Source organism: Pteropus medius, unplaced genomic scaffold, assembly GCF_902729225.1.
Source record: "Pteropus medius unplaced genomic scaffold, Ma_sr-lr_union100, whole genome shotgun sequence".
Classification (NCBI taxonomy): domain Eukaryota; kingdom Metazoa; phylum Chordata; class Mammalia; order Chiroptera; family Pteropodidae; genus Pteropus; species Pteropus medius.
This window is the reverse complement of record NW_024354911.1, coordinates 16,184,529-16,197,400: the sequence shown is the minus strand read 5'-3', so window position 1 is coordinate 16,197,400 and position 12,872 is coordinate 16,184,529. Positions and strand designations below refer to the sequence as shown.

General features: G+C 33.4%; 1 protein-coding gene and 1 pseudogene across 13 annotated transcripts in view; one reads left to right on the top strand and one right to left on the bottom strand.

Moving 5' to 3' along the window:
* The window catches only part of MIPOL1 (mirror-image polydactyly 1), a 258,182-nt gene that overhangs the window by 167,930 nt on the left and 77,380 nt on the right, over positions 1-12,872 (top strand). The gene's annotated exons all lie outside the window — the stretch shown is intronic.
* Positions 4,756-11,255, bottom strand: LOC120597820 (40S ribosomal protein S26-like; annotated as a pseudogene).

Below are 12,872 nucleotides of genomic sequence, written 5' to 3'. Positions count from 1 at the left end.
ACCAGGCCCAACCCTGCTTAGCTTTGAAGATCAGACAAGATCGGACTTGTTCAGGGTGGCACGGCCGTAGCCAGTTAGATTCCGATAGTCCTTTATAACTCTTCAATACTTGCTAATTTTATTCAATACTCGCAAATTATATTTAAATCTCTACTATAACAATAGCAGCAATAGCCAGTAGCCAGGGTGGACTAATGTAGGACTGGAGAAGTGTCATTGCAGAAGGCAGTACATATTCTGAAACAAGAATGTGAATCAAGGTGTCCTATATATGCTGCTTAGTTTAAAACTGGTCTTTCTAGGTACTAGTATTGTAATTTATTTATAAAATGCCCACACTGTCACTGCAGGTAATTATATCTGTTTTAATTGGTGTTATTATAAATGAGTTCTGATATATAGGAATATTCTTTTCATTTGACTAAACCATATTGACTTTTTTCCTTACATGCTTGTTTTGCCAATAAATACTTGTTAATAACAATTAGCAAAATCATAAGCAGCTTTCAAAGCCTCAATAGTTCATTTTATTCCTTACGTATTAAATAGTCTTAAAATCTTTACAAGGAAATTAATATTGTTTTCTGTGATGTTGCCTTTTAAAATCAAGAAGAGAGAGTAAGGGGAGAAAAACTTCCTAAAGGAATCTTGGAGAACTAAAAGTCTTCCTTTACAATGCTAATTATACTGAAAGAACAACAGTATCTCAAATTTCAAAATCAGTACTTTTTTCATGTATATGAATATCACTCATAGTTTTTGCATAAATCAATATTTGTTAGTGAATAATACTGTTTAAATTCCATCAGAGACCTGTTCCTTTATGTTTTCAAGTTTAAGTTCTTTAGGTATTTTTACATAACTCTTCAGAATTTTTTAACTCGTATATGACGCCGCAGACATTCCCAAAGAATATTGGTTCATTTCTGCTGGTTTACGCCAACAAAGAAGGGGATGGCAGCAAGATCACATTCTTCCTTCTGTCACCTGAGGAATATTTTTCACATTCCATACATCAGTACTTGATCAGACAGGTTGCTGAAATTTTAGCCATGTCAAAGTCATTTCTAAGAATCAATAGCTCTATTCCATTTTCCTTTAATCTCTCCGTTAATGGGTTCTGTGATTGATATTATTAATACTTAAAATGGAAAAAATTTTTGGCAATGAAATTCCAAACGCTTGTCAGAATACTCAAATAAGGCATACATACACTTAGATTATACAGTAAATAATTATGTGTATCATGTAAACACTGACAAAATGTAGACCTCTGGAAAATGTTGAAATAACAAATACGTAGATATGTAAGGAACTGTCCTAAAAAGTATTCAACAAGTTGAATAAAGGTAGAGAATTTGAATTTTATTTTCTCTTCTTTTCTCCACCTGTCTTCAGTGGAATTAGCAATGAAATTCTTCACTGCTTTATGTACAGGTTGATGTTAAGATTACAAATTTTTCTATTTGTAATAGGAATGTAGGAAGCGACATTATTGACTATGCTGGCCATGTGGTATTCAAGATTTATTGTTCCTTTCCTTTGGATTGAGTTGGTCAGCTTCTGTGCCAAAGAAGAATGTTCTTTGGATCAAGACAAAAGGAATTTTTTCTCCATCAAGTACTTGAAATCATACCATATTTTGTGTTTCTTTCTTATTTGAGCCATGACTTTCTTGTACAGTTGTCTCATCTTGTCTGAAATTTCTAATTACCTTTCTTTTTCTTGGATCTTGTGCTTTATTATTTCAGCTTTTCCCATCTTGTCACTCTTACTTTCTGTTTTATATAGTTCCCTTTTTCTCAAGCACTGTGCATTCTCCTGCTGTAACCTGGACCTGTTGATTGCTCTCTAGGCTGCTGCACAGCTGTCATCCCAGGATTTCTCTTCACCGCTCTACTGGATTGGTTTCACTGTTTCTAGGATTCCACGTCTTCTTTCTTGCTTTATTCCCTGTTCAAGTAACAAAGGATAGATGGTAGAGAAGTTTTCCAAATATAGAATTCAATTTCGAAAACTTCATTTCTTCAAAACTTTTAAGATATTACTCTTTGTTTTTTTCTGCTTCCATTAACTGATTCCAGAATGATTCAAATCAGTCTTTCTTTGTAGACTTTTCTCATGAAAGATATTTTAAAAAAATTTTTCACCTTGATGTTCTTAAATCTCATGGGGAGATGTCTGAGAGTGGATTTTCTTTCATTTATTGTGTTCAGTACCTATAGATGATTTCTTGTCTTTCATCTCTGAAAAATGCTCCTTAGGATTATTTGATAGTTTTGCCCCCTCCTTTTTTTTCTTTCTTTCTGATGTCTCTTTCTGGCTTCCTAATTGCCAGATGTTGTACCTGCTGGACTGATTCTTTCATCTTTTTCTTTATATTTTTTAAATCTTTAACATGATTTTAGAAGTGTTTCCTCAACTTTATTTCAAGTTTTGTCTTTTTTTTTTTTTTTGGTTAATGGATTTGAAACATATTTGTATAAATATAAAATGCAGTCTACTTCCTCATTGTTGCTTTTAAGTACCTTTTCATTTCCAAGAATAAAAATAAGTTGTCTGTAGATAACAAAATTTCCACCACAGCTATTAGTTAAGAGGAGCTTTTCTGGGAAATACTTTCCCATTAGCAAGTTGTTCACACATTTATTTTTTTAAACTGTGGCAAAATGTATATAACAAAACTCCCCATTTTGTCCATTTTTTTTTTTAAGTGTAGGAAATAAATTGACATACAATTGATTTCAAAAATCAAAGCATAACTTAAAGCAAAGGATTATTTTTAAGGGAGAAGCTGTAGAAAATAAATGTTCTGCTGAGCCGTATTTGTCAAAGCATATCAAACATTATTATGAACCTTAAAGTTCCTTTGTCTATTCTCTTTGCCTAGCACTTGACCAGTAAGGACTTGAGATGAAAAGAAAGAGATATGGCTACTCAACAGTCTCTCTTTTCAGTGCGGTTAGAATAAGAAAATATGAAATCTGGAATGTAGCCAAGTGTCAATTATTACTATCTTTAAGTGATTTTTAAATATAGATTTGCATTTATTAAAATTTAATGCAAGAGAAAACCATGAATTACAGAATTAGTCTTATGAATATGAACAGCAAATGAAAACATGATTAAAGGTGGCCATGTCAAGCATTCCTCACTTGAAGTATTTTGCCAGCGTCTGAGTAATGCTTTGATTCAGTTTGAACCTTTTGTATGTAACAATTTTTAGAGCAAGTTACTACAGTTCTTTCTGGATAATACAGGTCATGAGAAGTTCATTTGTAGGTGGGGCAGCCGTACTACTTTAGGGGACTGTCTTAATAGATCCATTTCATTAATTGTCATGAATTTTTTATTAACAAAACCAGTACATCAGGTTTAGCCAGCTAAAAACTGTTCTCATAGTTGTTATCTTTATTGTCAGAAATAATATTGTAAAAATAGGGAATTACTGCACATGCTTTAACTCTTGATTAAACAGAGGAATGGCACTATCCATGAACAATAACTTAGGGGCATATTATTGAGTTGACATAAAGTGTTTCAGTTGTGCAACTCCCATTAACTTTGAAGCCCTGTGCTTTAACTTCAATGTCTTCCAGTTAGGAGTACTGCCATAGCTGTCGGTTAGGTACTCTGAGTTAATGTGATTAATGTCAAGGAGCAGGATGTTCATTCTTTCTTCCTTAACTTTATTCCTTAGGTATTTTTGGTTAAATGGCCTTCTGAGGAATTGCCTTTCAGAAACCAGGCATTGGTATTAATAAGCAGCAGTAATGATTGAAAAATGAATGATGTTAGCATGTGCATTTTATTTACCCGTAGAAGGTGACTTTTAAGAAATTTCAAAAGCTTTCTTAGACATATGATAGACAATTATAATATTATTCATATTCTTTGTATTTTCTGTATTGAGTTCATAAACACTTTTTATTTCCCACCTTTCGTGAGATAACATGAATTATTATCTTCATAAAAATGGCTTAAAAGTGAAACAAAGAGAGGCTTAGTGGATTTCTTAGGATCCCATAACTAATCTTTGGTATACTACATATAGAATTTAGAATGTGTACTTATACTCATTGTACTTGATTAAACATTGGTCTTATAATTTTAAGGTTAAAAGAATCCCGAGAAAGTCACATTTTAGAAAACGAAAAACGACATAATTTTTGGAAAAGGCATATCATGATTGGAATCCTGGCTCAATCATTTACTTGCTTGGGTAAATTAATTAGCCTCTTTAGCCTCCATTTTCTTGTTTTATATGGAAGTGATAACTACCTATATACATAATGTGTATAATGCATATAAAGTGCCCAAATGAGTGTGTAAAACTTTGAATGCACTTAGCAAAACAATATACATTATCGTTGTTATTATCTTCAGGTTTACAATCAGACCTAAAGAAGTTAAACAGGATAAGTCAAGGTAACGTGGCTTGTTAGTGGTAGAAATCGAATGAGAACCAAAGTGTCCTAACAAAATCCATTGTTCTTTGCATATTCATTGATGTCTCTTAATTATTGAAATTGTCTAGGTTATTTAATCAGAATTGTTCATGGATGAAAACTTACATTACTCAATAATATCAGTTTATTTTCCTGCCCCCAAAATTGAAGATTTGAATATCTGTCATTTAAGCCAGAATCCCAGATTTTTTTTTCATGTATGTGTGATTTATTTTATTTTATTTTATTTTTAAGTATAATTTCCATTTTATTTTCTTCCAAAGAATAGATCTTCAGAGTTAACTCCTTACATGGGCTTTGATGGAGGTCATGGGGCAGCACCCGCAGGTCTAAATCGGGATGGGGGTGTTCCATCCTTCTGGGCTTCATGTGAGCAATTCCTGACTACCTTGCTGTGAACGGCACAATTCGCATGATAATGTAGTTTTACATACATCTTGGGAAGTACATAGGCATCAAAGACACTCACTTTGGAAATGTCCCTCACAGCTACAGCCTCTCCGTTTCGAATGACAAACTCTTAATGGTCTTGTCCTTGAGCATGCATTGGGCGCAGTTGGTGCAGCAAATACACTACACATGGCCATGACCTTTTATGTCACGACCATTGTTCCTTCTTTTTTTTTCTTTTTGGTCATCTTGGAAGCAAGGAGCCAAAGGAGGTTATATGTGATTTAAAGGATCCTGTTTTTTTTTTAAAGAGATAGTATTAAACTCAGTTATAATCAAGAGAAGTTTTCAACAGCCACTTATTAGAATCTGCAAAGTAGGTCTAGTTAGCCATGACCTAGAATAAATAAAATAAGACATTTCCACACTAGGTCATACAGTAGCCCCAGTATAAATATCTGCCGATCCGTGGAACCTTGTATTCTTTCTACCAGCTCTGTTTATGACTCTATGTGCTCTCTGACCTGAACTATGCTCATAGCCCCAGTTCTCTTACTTCTGCAGGATTATAGGCTTCAGAGTCTACCCAAGTTTAGCCTTCTCTGGGGCTAGTTTTCTTTGCCAACTTTGATACAGATCTTCCAGCCCTCACTTCCTATGTTGTCTAGGTAATCACCACAGAAGGTATAGTGATAGTGTTAGCTAATACTTATATAGAGCTTTACTTTTGGCAGAGTTCTTTTTATAATCATAAGCTAAGTTGATCCTCGTAACAACTGTGTGAAGTGAGCTGTATTATCTGTCTTACAATTGAGAAAGTTAAAATTCAGTTAAGTAATTTGCCCAAAGTCAGACAGATTGTAAATGGAAAAACCCAGGTCCTTTGACCACAAAATCTATGCATTTTTCGCTTCTCAATCACTGTTCGTGACCTTGTTGCTGACAAGTGATAACAAAAGGATCCTAAGATTAATATATGCATTACATATAATATATATAATATATAATGCTATGTTATGCTATGAAAGCTATGTACAAGAAGCGTCTATATATAAATACGTGTGAGAAAGTAATGCCAGTGTTAACTAGGGAACAAGTCACATTTCTCTTATTTCTGTCAATACTGAGCACGTAGGAGGTAGTGATAAATATGTTTGATTATTTCATTTAGAATATCAAAAAGATTGTTTCTTCTAGGGAAAAAAAATGTTACTATTTTATGATAACTGTCTCTTAGCAATATCTTGCCATATCATTTAGCTGTTAGTTTGTTAGATTGGTTGGTTTGTTTTGATAATATACTTGCTTCAAAGAGGTCTAGTAGTTGTGTTTGTCACTCCCAAAAATAAACCTCTTATAGTCAGTGATTACCAGAGTATAGATAGAGATATTGAAGTATTATAAAAATCTAGTGTTTATGATTTCATCCTTTTTGTAGTATCAAAATATTTCAGTTCATCCTAATATTTTTCTCATAAGAATATCTAATCTTTTGAAAAATAAGCATAGAGATATGAAAATTCACTTTACAGGCTACCTTCAAGGAATGGTTTTTACAATTGAATAGTTCTCAAAAATTGTAACTAATATTTTTGGTATTTCATAATATTCAGATATATTTATGCATAAAAAGGACATATTTCAGCAATATATACTTTGTTGACAGAAAATTTATTTCAAAGACACATCTAATATAAAAAAGAGAGCTCATCATGAAAATACAAAATTTGAAATAAAGCATTTAGTTATAAAATCCAAGTGTTCTTATAAACAACAATGAAATTTCAGAAAAAGAAATGAAAAAAAAAAAAACAATTCCTTTAGCAATTGCAACAAAAAGAGTAAAATACGTAGGAATAAACCTAACAAAGGATGTAAAGGGCCTATATACTGAAAACTACAAGACACGATTAAAAGAAATTGAAGAAGACACAAAGGAATGGAAAGATCTTCACTGTTCATGGAATAGAAGAATCGACATAGTTAAAATTACCTTATTATTACTCACAGCAATATATAGATTTAATGCAATCTCTATCAAAACCCCAATTGCATTTTTTTAAAAAATACAACAAAAAAATTATCAGATTTGTATGGAATCACGAAACAACCCAAATAGCCAAAACAATCTTGAGAGAAAAAAAAAGGCCAGAGGTATCACTCTGCCTGACTTCAAATTATACTACAAAGCAATAATAATCAAAACACTGTAATATTGGCAGAAAAACAGACACTCAGACCAATGTAAAAGATTTGAAAGCCCAGAAATAAACCCACACATATATAGGCAAATAATTTTTGCCGAAGGAGCCAAAAACATACAATGAAGAAAAGAAAACCTCTTCAATAAATAGTGCCGGGAAAACTGGAAATCCACCTGCAAAAGAATGAAACTAGACTGTTGTCTATCACCATACACCAAAATTAACTCAAAATGGATCAAGGATCTGAACATAAGACCTGAAATAATAAATTCCATAGACGAAAACATAGGTACTAAGCTCATGGACCTTGGATTTAGAGAGGGTTTTATGAATTCGACCTCATAGGCAAGAGACATAAAAGCAAAAATAAATGAATGCGACTCTATCAAACTGAAAAGCTGCACAGCAAAAGAAATCAACAAGGCAAAGAGGCAAGTATCCGAATGGGAGAATATATTTGCAAACAATGCCTCTTATAAAGGCCTAATATCCAAATATATAAAGAACTCATACAACTCAACAATAAAAAACAAATAACCCAATTAAAAAATGGGCAGAGACTATAACAGATACTTCTCCCAAGAAGACATACGAATGGCCAACAAACATATGAAAAAATGTTCAACTTCACTAGCTCTTAGGGAAACAAAAATCAAAACTACAATGAGATACCATCTCACACCTGTTAGAATGGTTATCATCAACAGGACAAGTAATGATAAGCTTGGAGAGGTTGTGAGGGAAAAAGAACCCTCATATACTGCTGGTGGGAATGCAAATTGGTACATTCACTATGGAAAACAGTATGGAGATTCCTCAAAAAAACTAAGAATTGTACCAAAAATCCCTCTTCTGGACATTTACCCAAAAAACCTGAAAACATTTATCTGCAAAGATATATGTACCCCAACGTTCATAACTTCGTTATTCATGGTGACCAGGACATGGAAGCAACCGACATGTCCTAAGATAGATGATTGGATAAAGAAGTGGTGATACATATATACAATGGAATATTACTCAGCCATAAGAAAAGATGAAATACTGCCATTTGTGATAACATAGATGGATCTCGAGATGATCGTGCTAAGCAAAATAAGTCCGACAAAAGGTTGAAAACCATATCAGTTCACTCATATTTTTTCTTGTTCGTTTGAGCAACTCCTACTATTTTTTAAAGATGCAACTTAGACATCACATGTTCCAAGAAGCCTCCCTATCCCTATCCCACAGTCTGTGTTAGTACCACTATTGTGTACCTTTTGCATGTCTGTTGAAATTTTCCAAACCAGTTTCTGAAGAAACAGATGATTTAGAACTAAATCGCCTAGGTCATCACACCACGTATTATTTAGTTTCAGAAGTTAGCCGGCTCGTAAGTGTAGTTGATGCGATTTGTCATAGTTAACATTATAAAATGCAGTTGTGGATTGGAGCCAGAAAAAAAAAAAATTTAATTTCCAGTTGAGGTACTTATCTGTTTCAGCGGCAGGATACCAACGTACATTTTTTCCATTTACGTGAGTAATTGGTGACCTGTGGAACATGAGATAACTAGCACCATATTTTTAATTTATTCCAATGATGTTTTTGTGGCCATTTTATGTACTTGCTGCCTTGCCCCTATTTCTGATCTGATATGGGTCTCTGGCAAAAATTTGAGAAATAGGGAAATATCATTATATCACATACCTCTTCAGAGATCAAAATGAATATAGACATGTCTTCAAGAGACAAAAACAAATACTAATTTAAAAAAAAACAAACATGCATATTCTCTGCCACCTTTCCAAACTTTGATGTATCGAGGTTGGTAATATACAAAATGAATCTCCTTTTAAAGTTGGAGCATGGTACCTTGCTCTCTCAAAGTATACAAAACCATATTATTAATTAACCCTTGGGATTTTAGAAAAAATTCAGAAACTTTGCCTTCATAGTAATTGGACCATCAGTAAAATCTTAAAAATTAAATTCATATGTCACTGATAGGATATTTCTCTTCTATACACCAGTTGCATCAGACAAAAAAATATATATAAACATTCCTTTCAGATCACCACAAAGTAAAATAAACAGATCATCCCACTATTGCAAAATCTATTGTTTTTACCTCAAATCAGGCACATTTGTAATATTTTTCCATTCCGAAAACTTAGCTTTAACCTTTTTACTCTCACACTTTTTTTTTTTTCAATTTTAATTCTTTTATCGTAGGATGCATCTTGAATCATTAATACAGTGCAATGCTTTGAGTCGCCAGCTCTTATTTGATACTTAGGAAATGACTTTCTATAGTTATGCTATTTAAATTTATTCCTCATAAGTCAAGTCAGTATTTAGTATTAAATTTAGGATTACATTTTCAGATAGATATATGCCAGAATTTTTAAAAAGGTGTTAACTTCCTTTAAAATCTGTAAACATGAAATAAGTGTAAATAACTCAACCTCATTTTTAGATCCCAGGCAATTATCAAGTATTCTCATAAAACTGTAGTCTGAAGAGATGTCTTTTTTTATTTAAAAATCAAAGCTGATGTCGTTTTGTGCCTAGGCAGAAGTTGAAATAAGTAAAACAAGGGAACCTAAAACTCAATAGATAATTAAAAAGGTAAAGATGAAAAACCCAACCTTTACTGTGTTGAATAAAAAGCAACTCTATAGCAACAGAAACTTTATAACATTTCCTTATGACAGCAGCTGTACAACGGGTTTTAAACAAGTCTGGTATAGGGTTTAGTAAAGTGAAAGGGCTAGGTTGTTTTATACTTAGAGTTGGCATTTCACCAAGGAGAGAAGTTTGTTGGCGGTTTGTTTTTCCCTCTTATGTTTAAATGACTTAGAACAGATTAAAATGAGGCTTTTTTAACATTAATTCTTATTTGGTCTTTTTCGGAACAAGTTACTCAATAAAATGAAATTCAAATGCTTTTATACCTACATACTATATTGCTGAGCAATTATTTATGGAAGGGAAGGCCAGATAAAGTTGCTTTTAAGAGTCCTTTAACATATCAGTTTGATAACTAGCAAAACACCTTTACTGCCATTAAATATTTACCAAGACTTGGCTTGGGGTAGGGGGGCAGTTTAGTGCGACAGATTTGACTCTGTGCAATGCCATTGATCAGCTATCAGAAGGACATAGTTAATAAGTAACTGGAGGTATTACAGAGCACTCTACATTCTTGTCAAATCTTTTCTCTGAAGATGACCTAAAAAAAGCCAGTTACAACCAGCATTCACCCCCGGCAATGATTACACAAGCACAACAGTGAAAAAAAGAAAGGCCAGGCAAATCAGTGGAGCAGTACTTAGGCAATCTTTCCTAGTGACTGTTGTCATTGCTGGTGGACTTTAGAACTGAACATGTTTACATTTAATTAGAAAGGACACACAGTTTACAGCACAGTAGCTATCAATATCGGATCGGAATTGATTTCCGCTTTCTCCCCAGTGATTGCTTCCTTCAAGCTAATTAAAAAAGGCATATAACCAAAATGACTCACATAAATTTTAAAGCAAAGTAAACAATATTCCCTGGAGACCAAAACAAAAGTAAATGACATTCATGCTGATTATTAGCTACATTTTTTTAAAAGAATTCTGATGCCTATAAATGTGATATAAGGCATGTTTTAGTGTTATCAGACTGCTGATAAACCAAATATTCCCTTTTGAAGAACTCTGAATGAATGCTTTCCTGAGCAGTTAACTCTCAAAGAAACAATAACCTTACTTTTATCTTTATAATCCCTAAAACATGTAGATAAAGCAGTCTGATAGAAGCTTGGGCAGATTTTAGTCAAGTCTTTAATTTTCACATATTATACAGAGAAACTGCTACATATTATACAGAGAAACTGCTAAAAATATATAACAAAATAAATAAATTGATTTCCTTTTAAATAAGGTGTACAGAGCACATGTGAAATTTTCTAAAATAACATAATTTCTATGATTTCCATAGCCAGAATCATCAACAAAATTATGATGAAAGATAACTTCTAACTATTCACTATAAAGAGACCTGCTTTAAAAGTCACAAACTAACATTTGTTGGTGATTACTCCAAAATATGGTAAAATGATTTTAAAATCAGAGAAATAAGGAAAATAGGAAGACGTAGAGGTTACCTCCAGGAGAATTGTGTCACAGCCCTCCTTCTTCCTTATCTGTGGATCTGCCATGCAGTACCACATCTAGAATAGATGGCCATCAAGATATAAGGAAGTACAGAATGAATCAGCTTGGAAGCAGGCCTTAAGACACATTAATTAATTAATTCACAGATATTTATTAAGCAGTTCTTTCAAGTACTTAAGATAAAGTGATGAACAAAACCTCTATAAGATCAGACATTTTTATCTGTTTTGGTTACTGTTGTCCCCGCCCCCCCCCCACAAGCATTTACAGTGAGTGTACTTGGCACTATATATATAGTTGCTCGATAAATATTTATTAAATTAATGACCCCTTTCAAGGATTTTTTCACTAAAAGCAAATGATCACTCAGCCACCAGGGGGGCCTCCAGTAACACTTGTTTTTAGCATTCCAGGAAAACTACTAAAATTCACAATAATGCTATAGTAAAGAGTATCCATTTAAGTCCCCTTCCAGAGTAGAAGAACTCATGAAAATTATTTTTGCTTGTTTTTATTTCTTTCATCTTTTAAAACCTTAGGCTTTTTATTACCCTAATGTTCACAAAGCAATCAGCTTGTAAGCCATATTAGTTAACTACAGCCCAGTACTAAATATCTATAGCTTATATTCTCCAGGACTCATACCAATCACAGAGATTCTAGTCAAGACGCACACACAAAAATAAATTAAGAACCACATGAAGCAGGCCTAAGGAAATAATAATAATAATTCCAAAAATATTTATTAAATACTTTTCTAGGCACTAGATATCAAATGGGGGGCGGGGGAGAAAAAACAATTACTTGACATCTATCCAGTTGAAAGGTCAGAATACTTTGGGAACATATGAGAAGATCACCTAATCTGGACAACAGGTCAGATTTCTTGCAGAAACAAGCTGAGATCTGAAGGATGAGTAGGAGCAAGTTAAGTAAAAAAGGATAGGGTCAGTGTGCCAGGGGATGTTCATCCTGGCTGGATATAGAGGTAAATAGGTGAATAATGAGAAATGAGCAGGAAAGAGAGGCATGAAGAGCTTTATAAATGCTGTCTAAGGAATTTGGACTCTATCCTAGGAGCAGTAAGGAGTCATTGAAGAATTTTAATCCAGGTAGTGATACATTCATATCTGTGCTTTTTAAAACACACTCAAGGCAAGGAACAAGTGAAAATACTATTGTAGTAATCCACTTAAGAAAATAATAGCAGGCACTCTAAATTAAGATAATGATAATGGGACTGGAAAGAAACAAAAGATGCAAGGGAGATTTAAGTTTAAATCAAAAGGATGCGTTAGATTGTGTGGTGATAAATAGATGTCAAGGATAATGCATAGGTTTGGGGCTCGAACACTGACAGTGGTGCCCAGTGAGAGAAGAGAAAGAGCTCATTTGGAGAGGGGAATAAAATGAGATCATGAGTTCATTTTTAGACATATTGAGTTGTAGATATTTGCAGGATGGTCAAATGATTATGTATATCTGGTGCTCAGGATTTAAAACTAAGCTAAAGATAAATACTTCAGAGGTAAGAGTCATTAGCTATATAGATGATTAAGTGAAGCCATTGGAGTGGGTTGAAATCAAGGGAGTGTGGGTAGATTGAGAGAAGACACCTATAATAAAGGAATGGATAGAGGAAAAGACACCCCCAAAGGAGA